Below are 10,794 nucleotides of genomic sequence, written 5' to 3' on the forward strand. Positions count from 1 at the left end.
CTGGGTGACAGAGTAAGACTTCGTCTCAGAAAAAAGAAATAATAGTAATCTGTTTTCTTGTCTGGGCGTGGTGGCTCACGCCTGTAATCGCAGCACTTCAGGAGGCTGAGGCGGGCGGATCACCTGAGGTCAGGAGTTTGAGACCAGCCTGGGCAATATGGTGAAACCCCATCTCTACTAAAAAGACAAAAATTAGCTGAGTGTGGTGGTGCACACCTGTAATCCCAGCTACTTGAGAGGCTGAGGTGGGAGGATCATTCAAACCCAGGAGGCAGAAGCTGAAGTGAGCCAAGATCTGGCCGCTGACTTCAAGCCTGGGCAGCAGAATGAGACTCCATCAAAAAAAAAAATCTGTTTTCTTCTGATTGTTCTGATTATAAGAGTAATATATGCTCTTTGCAAAAAATTGTGTCTGGCTTTTTGGCATCTCTCCTTGTTAGCAAAGATACTGTTTGTTCATTCAGTATACTCATTTTTTTTTAATTTTTATTTTAGTTTTAGAGACGAAGTCTCGCTATGTTGCCCACACTGGTCTCGAACTCCTGAGCTCAAGCGACCCTCCCACCCCGGCCTTCCAATATGCTGGCATTGCAGGCATGAGCCACCACACCCAGCCTACACTCAGCTGAAGGCCTGCTATGTGCTAGGTACAGTGCTGTGGAGGGCAACGGTTGCCCACTCCATGGAATTGGTGGGAGCTCCCTGGTGCCACTGCTGCTGCCTGCCCAAACTGGGGTACCTGTAGTCTCAGCTACTCAGGAGGCTGAGGTGGGAGGATGGCTTGAACCCAAGAAGTGGAGGCTGCAGTAAGCCGTGATTGTGCCAGTGCACTCCAGGCTGGACAACAGAGTGAGAGTTCGTCTCCAAAGAAGAAGAAGGAAGAGGAAGAAAAGGAGGAGGAGGAGGAGGAGGGAGAAGAGGAGGAGGAGGAGGAGAAGTGAGGGGGAGGGGGAGGGGAAGAAAGAGGAAGAAGAGGAGGAGGAGAAGGTGGAGGAGGAGAAGGGAGGGGGAGGGGGAGGGGAAGAAAGAGGAGGAGGAGGAGAAATTGGAGGAGGAGGGAAGAAGAAGGAGGAGGAGAAAGAGGAGAAGAAGGAGGAGAAGGAGAACAGGAGGAGGAGGAGGAGGAGGAAGAAGAAAGAAGAAAAAAAATCCACCCAGCTTCGCCATTACTGTGACATCTGAGGCTAGAGAAAATGATGAAACTGTCCAGACTACCCTTAAGTTGACAGACAGGGAGAAATACCCAGATAAAACTTGCCTTTATGAAGTATTCTCAGAAAATCTAGAAGATAATGTCTCAGACATTTAAAAATTCTTAGCATCACAAGCCAAAGAAAATATTGGTATGGTGATGATCTTTAGCGACAGCCGTGCAAGAAAAATTAAATGAAATAGATCAGATAAAAACTAGAAGAGAAGAAGAAAAGAAACAAAAAAGAATCAAAATAAGCTGCAAGGCAATTATTCCATGATATTCCTGTTATCATTGAGAAGTTCTTAAATTGGAAGGCCAAGTTTAATGCAGAAGTCTTGGAAATTAAAAGGAAATGGATGGAAAAAGATCAAGCAGGAAAAAATAAATTAAGAGGGAAACAGCTACTTGAAACAGATCCAAATCTTGACACATCCAATATCCAGTTCTTGGAGGATGCTGGAAACCATGTGGAGATAACTGAGTCTCTGTTCCAGGAAATGGATGACCTGGGGCTGGGGGATGACGAGACGATTCAGAATCCAATTCTGCTGACCCAGAAAGTGACTCCACTGACCAGAGGACTGTCCCCATCTGCAGGGAGTCTCAGCTCCCACAGCGTCATGGCTATGCTCAGAAGATTTTGATTTTCCTTTCTTTTTCTCCAAGAAGAAATAATTTTCAAGATATATATATATTTTTTTTGAGACAGGATCTCTCTCTCTGTCACCCAGTCTGGAGTGCAGTGATGCGATTAGAGTTCATCGCAGCCTCCACTTCCCGGGCTCATGCCAGCCTTCCAAGTAGCTGTGACTACAAGCGTACACCACCACATCTGGTTAATATCTAAAACTTTTTGTAGAGACAAGGTATCTCTGTGTTGCCCAGGCTAATCTCAAACTCCTGGGCTCAAGCAGTCCTCTGACCTCAGCTTCCCAAAGTGCTGTTATCACAGGCATGAGCCACCATACCCAGCTGAGAATATTCTTCTGATAGCTTTCATTGCTGAACTTAATAAACTGACCTTAAAATTTCAAATTAAAGAAGAAGAAAGAATGTATGCAATGATCAGTCTAGGGAATGGTAAGTAGATTCCCTAGGGTAGTTTGAAGTTTGTTTGACAGTGTTGAGTGCCTAGTTTAGATTTAGGGTCATAAATTTGAAGTCTGATAGTTGCAGGCGGAGCGTCTCTGGGAAGGAAAAAGTGGAAATACTTCCCTTCTCGTTGGGTTCCTCTGCATTTGGAGGCCTGCCTTGATTCTTCTTTGGCTGAGAGGACCTTCAGCTGTGGTCCTTTGGCTCCTTGGATGCTTCTTGGTGGTGAGGGGCCAACAGGGAGTGGTAGCATGGAGATAAAAGAATGGGCCAGAGTTGGGACTACCAGGAATTCAGAAGAGCAGCTGGTGTAGCAATAGACCAGATCACTGTGGGGAGAGCTGTTAGTGATGGGAGAAGGGGATGTGTGAATTTTAGGTGTTGGCCTTGGATACTGGCATTGGGTTGGTGATGACGAAGTGGGGACAATGGGATATTGGTATTGAGCTGTTGTTGGTTTTGGGGTATTAAGGAGCCAAGGATTGCCATGGCTGCTTAGAGCATGGGACAGCCCTGAGGGACCCCAAGAAGGGCTGCCACCGTGAGGGTCAACTAAAATGAAGTGCTTGGAAAAATCAGTAGAATGAAGCTCAACCAAGCCTGTAGAGACGAACAGATCAGTGGCCAGCTAATTTTTTAAAAATCTTTTTTTTTTTTTTTTTTGGTAGATTGCAGGATCTCAAGCCCCATTGTCTAGGCTGATCTCAAACTCCTAGGCTTGAGCGATCCTCCTGCCTTGGCCTTCCAAAGTGCTGGGATGACAGGCGTGAGCTACTGCACCTGGCCAGGGTGGATTTTCTGATAGTACTTAGCAGGACCTCATCAAATGAGGCAGTCCTGAAGGAGAGCGTGATACGAGGACAGTCCGTTTGTATTTTGGAAAGCTAGTTGTCAGCAGAGCTGGATGCAGGTGCAGTGAAGCCAGTTAATGACACTCAGACTCGTCGTCACTCATCCCCTTGACATCCTCACAGCATAGATGTACTGCTGGTGAGAGAAGGTGAGCAGGACTGGAGCTGTGCAGGGGTCGCTGAGAGACACCTGCCTGTGAAGAAGGCAGGGTAGAGGGACTCCCAAGCCTCAGCTCACTGCGCTGCTCCTTGTTGTAACCTGTCATTGTGGCCCTCACTGCTGTCCATGGATTGCCCAGATACCCAGGCATCCTGCAGCAGCCGAGACTGTGTCTGTACCAGGAGAGTGGGTGGCAGCCAGTCCAGGCCTCCATTCTGTTCTTGAAAATTCAATACCTTCTCCCTGCCCTAACATAGCCACCCTTAACCAATGACCTCAGTATCTCCCGTACCTACTCCACCACCACACTGTATCTAAACCTACAGCCCCACCTTCCTTCCTGCCACATGAGATGAAATGTCTGTCCTCACTCCCATCTCAGGTCAGCCCCACCTGGCTCTTGCTTCTGCAGTCATCACCTTTCCTTCCCACGCCGTCTATCCCCCTTTCTCTGCGGGACCACGGGACCACTCTCATCCGTGTATAAACATCCTTTTAAGAAACCTTTCCAGCCGGGCGCGGTGGCTCACACCTGTAATCCCAGCACTTTGGGAGGCTGAGGCGGGCAGATCACAAGGTCAGGAGATTGAGACCAGCCTGGCCAACATGGTGAAACCCCGTCTGTACTAAAAATACCCAAAAAATTAGCTGGGCATGGTGGCGCACGCCTGTAGTCCCAGCTACTCGGGAGGCTGAAGCGGGAGAATTGCTTGAACCCAGGAGGTGGAGATTGCAGTGAGCCAAGATTGCGCCACTGCACTACAGCCTGGGCAACAGTGCGAGACTGTGTCTCAAAAAAATGAATAAATAAAAGAAACCTTTCCGTGGCCCCACACCAACCTGTTTCTCTTTTCCTTTTCCCAGCACATCTCCAAGGAGTTGTCTAAATTTGGTTTCACCCTTTGTTTTACTGCCGATTCCTTCCTCACCCCACCGTGGCAGCAGGTGCTTGTAACATGGCAGAAAAGCAGCACAAAAGGATCCATGATGAAAAGTAAGCTTATCTCCTCTCCTGTTCCCAGACACCTGCTTTCCCTCCCCGGAGCCAATTGATGTTACACATTTCTTGGTGTCCTTGGTATATAAGTAGATACCTCTGTCTACTCTGATGGGGCTCCTATGTCCACGCTGACTCTAAAAGACCCTTCTCAGGGTCACCAGTGACCTGTACCAGCCCAGAGCTACAGATCACTTCTCTCTCCATCTTACTCAAATTCCCAGCAGCATTTGACATGGTGACCAATTCTGCTAGCTTCTCCTCCTTCCACTGCTGACATTTTTCCTGGTCTCCTCTGCTGGCTCCTCCTCCTCCATCAGTTCTCTAAAGGGTGGTATGCCCAGGGCTCAGTCTTCTATTTTATTCCTTCCTAAGTGTTCTCTGTTCTCAGTCTTCTAGCTTCAACACTTTCTATGTGCTGATGACCATCACATTAAAATAATCTCCAACCCACCGTGTGCCGTGGCCCATGCCTGTAATCCCAGCACTTTGGGAGGCTGCGGCGGGCAGACCATCTGAGGTCAGGAGTTCGAGACCAGTCTGGCCAACATGGTGAAACCCAGTCTCTACTAAAAATACAAAAATTAACTAGGCGTGGTGGTATGCGCCTGTAATCCCAGCTACTCAGGAGGCTGAGGCAGAAGAATCACTTGAACCCGGGAGGTGGAGGTTACAGTGAGCCGAGATCATGCCACCGCACTCCAGCCTAGGTGACAGAGCAAGATTCCATCTCAAAAAAAAATAAAAACAAAACAAAAAAACCCTGCATTGGAACCAAATCATTTTCTGAGTGCTAAAAAAAAAAGAAAAAAACCTCCAAACCCTGTCTTTTTCCAAGAGCTCTAAACTCACATCTAACTTCCGAAACTTCCAAAATATTATTCCTCCTGGATAGTTAATGGCATCTCAAACTTAAAGAAATACTAGTTTTTTCAGCCAGGTGCAGTGGCTCATACCTGTAATCCCAGCACTTTGGGAGGCTGAGGCAGGCAGATGGCCTGAGGTCAGGTGTTCAAGACCAGCCTGGCCAACATGGTGAAACCCTGTCTCTACTAATAATACAAAAATTAGCCGGGTGTGGTGGTGCACGTCTGTAGGAGTCTGAGGCAGGAGAATTGCTTGAATACAGGAAGCAGAGGTTGAAGTAAGCTGAGATCATGCCTTTGCACTCCAGCCTGGGTGACAGAGTGAGACTCTGTCTCAAAAAAAAATAAGAAAAGAAAAGAAATACTAGTTTTCTCCTCCAAATGATGCCACCATTCACTCATTTGCTCAGACAACTGAGCTCAACCCTTGAGGGAGCATCCAATTCATCAGAAAGACTCATTGGCTCCCTTTGCAGGATATATCTTAAATCCAGCCTCTTCTTACACCTCCGCCACTGCCCCTAGCCAAGCCACCATCGTCTGTCACCTGGAATACAACAGCTTCTTCCCCAAACTGCCTCAGTTCAGCCAGAGTGGGCTTTGACAATATGACTTTGCTTGAGACATAGCCTTCCAGTGGTTTCCCGCTTTGCTTAGGATAAAATCCCACCACCTTACCATGGCCCTGCATGGTCTACCCCTCCTCCAGACCCCCACCCTGTCTCACTGCACTTCACCGCTTTCCTGCAATGTGCTGCCACACGCTGTCGGCCCCTTGCTGGTCCTTCTCTTTGGAATGCCCTCCCTCTAGACCTTCAGGGGCTCCCTCCTTCTCATGAACTCTTGGGACTCAACCCAAATGTGACTTTTTCTAAGAAGCCCTCTCTGACCACTACCAGACCTCTCTACCAGTTTTATCTTCTGAACAGCCCTTCTCACCTCCCGAAATTTCTTGTGCACATATTTATGCCCCGTAACACCTGCTTGGAATGCAAGCTCCTTGAGAACAAGGTCACTGAATTGCTTCATACTCTGACGCCTGGCACAGAGTAAGAGCTTAATCAACATTTGCTGATTGACTCCTGAAATGAAAGAGCAAGCTGATAAGGACAAGGTCTGTAAGGGCTGGGAATCCTTCCTAGATAATCATCTGTGGTCTCTTTAGAGTTTAAAAAAAATAGTTCTTAAACACAGCCCTCTCCATCAATCCTGCCTAACTTAACAACTGAGACTTGGCAGTGGTCAGAAAGGCAGTCCTATTTAACTTCTTCCTCCTCTGTCCTTACACCAAAAACCCAGTGAAAGTGTCATTCAGCCACAAAGTATTCATATGCACTACACTGGCCAGGCGCGGTGGCTTACACCTGTAATCCCAGCACTTTGGGAGGCCGAGGCGGGTGGATCACAAGGTCAAGAGATCGAGACCATCCTGGTCAACATGGTGAAACCCCATCTCTACTAAAAATACAAAAAATTAGCTGGGCATGGTGGCGCGTGCCTGTAATCCCAGCTACTCAGGAGGCCAAGGCAGGAGAATTGCCTGAACCCAGGAGGCGGAGGTTATGGTGAGCTGAGATCGCGCCATTGCACTCCAGCCTGGGTAACGAGTGAAACTCCATCTCAAAAAAAAAAAAAAAAAATGCACTACACTTATTAGAGCAGTGGCTAATAAGTATAGAGAGCCTTCTCTCCCTTTATTCCTTTTCTTCCTTTTTTTTTTTTTTTTAAATACGGGGTTTCATCATGTTGGTCAGGCTGGTCTTGAACTCCCGACCTCAGGTGATCCGCCCGCCTTGGCCTCCAAAGTGCTTGGATTACAGGTGTGAGCCACCACGCCCAGCCCCTCCCTGTATTCCTTACCTTACCCCCCACCCCAGCCCCCGCCAACCCGTCTTTCCCTTTTGGTGACATGGGGAGGCAAGCTGACTTCACATCAGACCTAGAAGTGGGAAGGGCTTGCACATTGCCTTATCTCTCTATGGGGAGATGTAAAATTTGCCCATAAATAAAACATTTTATTATTTAGCCTGAACATTAAATTTCATCGGCATGCAGCGTGTGTTTTACTATCTGTACCAGACACTAACGTGTACTTAAAAATGAAATTCTGGAACGCTGCCCTGGCTTGCAGAATGCCAGTAAAGAAATTCGAATATGGTCTTGGAGAGATGGTCCAGACCTTGCCTTCCAAAATGGCATAGGCATTCACATTTTTACATTCATGTAGCACTTTGCAGTGGTGGTAAAGATGCTGTAATTTTGCCTCTAGCGGCTTCTACGCTGCTGCTTCTAATCTACTGCAGGCTGGAAGATGACACACTACAGCCAAAGATGTTGAAACTGAGTCCAAAGTAAGCATTAGTATACTCTAAATGAGTGTGGAGGGAATTCTATGGGAAAGGTACAGAGAATCTGTGATAGCTGTTCTCCCTGTCCACCAGCCTTTCTTCTTCTTCTTAGGATTTCTTACCTCCTGCTCCTTTGTTCCTGGCTGCGCTCCAGAGAAACTCTTCTCAAGTGTTAATGTACCCATGAAGCACCTGGGGATCTTGTTAAAATGAGTCTGATTCAATAGTCGTAGGGAGGAGCTGAGTTCTAATGAACTCTCAGCTGATGCTGTTGGTCATCAGACCACAGTTTGAGCAGCCAAACTCTAGAACTGCAGCATCCAATAATGCCATTAATCGCAAGTGGCTATTTAACTTAAAAGATTCAGTTCTTCAGTTTCACTACCACATTTCAAGTACTCCATGGCCACATGTGGCTGGTGGCTATTCTATCGATGGTTCGAAGATAGAACATTCCCGTTCCATGCAGAAAGGTGTAAGGGAGGCGGGGCGCAGTGCCTCGTGTCTGTAATCCCAGCACTTTAGGAGGCTGAGGCAGGAGGATAACTTGAGGTCAGGAGTTTGAGACCAGCCTGGCCAACATGGTGAAACCCTGTCTCTATTAAAAATACAAAAATTAGCCAGATGTGCTCGCTGGAACCCAGGAGGCAGAGGTTGTAGTGAGCTGTGGTCATGCCACTGTACTCCAGCCTAGGCGACAGAATAAGATTCTCTCAAAAAAGAAAAAAAAAAAAGGTCTACAGGATATCACTGCTCTACAGAACTGGCACTCTTGGAAATATAATCCTGGAAGTGTAATAAGGTACTCTTCCCTGCTTCCCTGGAGGGACTAAGGGCGAACAAAGCTCCACTTGAAGCTGGGTGTGGTGGCTCACGGCTGAGGCGACCAGGCTGGGCAACATAGCAAGACCCTGTTTCTTTTCTTTTTTTTTTTTTTTTTTTTAAAGACGGGGTTTCACCGTGTTGGTCAGGCTGGTCTTGAACTCCCGACCTCAGATGATCCGCCTGCCTTGGCCTCCCAAAGTGCTTGGATTACAGGCGTGAGCCACCACACCCGGCCTACCCTGTCTCTATTTAAAAAAAAAAAAACCAGGCTGGGCGCAGTGGCTCACGCCTGTAATCCCAACACTTTGGGAGGCTGAGGTGGTGGATCACCTGAGGTTGAGAGTTCGAGACCAGCCTGACCAATATGGAGAAACCCCATCTCTACTAAAAATACAAAATTAGCCAGGCATGGTAGTGCCTACCTATAATCCTAGCTACTTGGGAGGCTGAGGCAGGAGAATTGCTTGAACTCAGGAGGTAGAGGTTTCGGTGAGCCAAGATCCCGCCATTGCACTCCAGCCTGGGCAACAAGAGCAAAAACTCTGTCTCAAAAAAAACTCCACTTGAGAGCAAATGCTTAAGTACAGTGTATCTTCATGTCCCAGTGAAAGTCCTCAGTCTTACTTTGCCATTTTCCACTTCCTCCTGTCCAGACCCACCACACGGCTGCATTTGTGTCAGTAATGACCTCAGCCATCACTTCTGGGATGTGCCAGAGACATGGAGGAACTGCCCCTTTGTCTTCTGCCTGGTAACTCAGTGGAGGAGGGACATTTACTCCCCAGATCCCACAGTCCCTTCCCCCCGCACCACCCCCGCCCCGCCCTCTGTACTTGTTAGAGGGGACTGTCACGTGGCAGGGGAGCTTTGCAGGAGAGTCCAGGGAACCCAAGGCCCTTTGTCTGCTGCTTCCACCCCTCTGAGCATCTTCATTCCACCGGGAGGTGCAGAGAAGGGAAATTACCAGAGAATTGAGTTGATTCTGCACACATTGGAGCAATAAAGAAATGAGATCCAGCTCCCTCCTCTCAAACTGATCCCTGCAGTTGCTGCAACAATTCACAGCAAAAAGTTCTCCAGCTGCAGAAGGAGGGAGGGCGGAGAGACATTTTCCAAGAATGCCTTTCATGTGGATTCAGCGCTGTCGTTTTCCTGGCAGTTCTGTGAACCGGGACCTGCGGCGATTTCCCACAGTGCAGTTGGTGTGTCTGCGGCCTCCTCTAGAAATCGCATAACTGAGAGGCACATAACTGGGGGGCCCAGGAAATGCCTGCCTCACCACCCTCAGCGTTCATGGCCCAGAAGGGCTGGAAGGTGCTAGAGGACCAGCACAGCTCGCTGTCTGGGCGGAGAGCTTTTGCCCCCAGCTAAACAGTGAGGGGTTGGCCTGGAGCTGAACTCAGGCAGCCTTCTTTCTTGGGCAAGAGCTTTGCTAATTCACATTGGAATAACTCCTCTGTCTATAAATTTACATGCAAAGCCAACGCCGTCCGTCCCAACTAACCAGATTAATCCTGCAACCAACTAACAGACATGTCGGTGGCAACATAGATGGAAAGGATCCCGGGGTGTGAGTCAGAAGGGCTAGGCTCAGTCTGCCTCCGGCCCTTACCACTGTGTGACTTGGAGCACGTCTTCTTTCTTCTCTGGGCCTCAGTTTACTTATCTGTAAAAGCAGGCTAGTATCTATTTTTCAGAGTTGTTCAGCATTTGGTACAGAGTATCGGGTGCTCAATAAATGCTGATGTAACCATTTCATACTTACGAGGTGCTGGGGACTGGGCAAGGCAGTGGGGGAGATGGTGACACAGTTCCTGTCCTCATGGAGCTGACTATGTGGAGAGGGAGACAGAGATAAGCAAAGATTCATGTGAAAAAGTGTAAAATAACAACTGTCACAGATGCAGCAGAGAGGGTTACAAAAAGTCATGAGAGTCTGTAACGGGGGAACTGACCTAGTCTGGGAGGCTGACTTCCTTGGGCACGTGATAATTGAACTGAGAGCTCAGACGTGATGGGGGTTAATTGGACATAGCATGTGCAAAGATCCTGTGGCACAAGAGTGCTTGGCAGTCTACATGGGGCAGAAAGAGGATTGGTGTGGCAGGATGGCAGACAGTCTGGAGACATGTAGAGAAAAGAGAGACTGGAAAGGGAGTTGAGATAAAATTGTCCATAGGGGGCCGGGCGCGGTGGCTCACGCCTGTAATCCCAGCACTTTGGGAGGCCGAGGCGGGTGGATCACGAGGTCAAGAGATCGAGACCATCCTGATCAACATGGTGAAACCCCGTCTCTACTAAAAATACAAAAATTAGCTGGGCGTGGTGGTGCGTGCCTGTAATCCCAGCTACTCAGGAGGGTGAGGCAGGAGAATTGCCTGAACCCAGGAGGCGGAGGTTGCGGTGAGCCGAGATCGCGCCATTGTACTCCAGCCTGGGCAACAAGAGCGAAACTCCGTC

At 48.4% G+C, this 10,794-nt stretch overlaps 1 pseudogene; it reads left to right on the forward strand.

Moving 5' to 3' along the window:
• The first annotated feature begins 1,147 nt into the window (after window positions 1-1,147).
• LOC116544376 lies at window positions 1,148-9,569 on the forward strand (annotated as a pseudogene).
• Window positions 9,570-10,794: the final 1,225 nt, after the last annotated feature.

Source organism: Sapajus apella, unplaced genomic scaffold (genome assembly GCF_009761245.1).
Source record: "Sapajus apella isolate SASKATOON/1434 unplaced genomic scaffold, GSC_monkey_1.0 scaffold214, whole genome shotgun sequence".
Classification (NCBI taxonomy): Eukaryota; Metazoa; Chordata; class Mammalia; order Primates; family Cebidae; genus Sapajus; species Sapajus apella.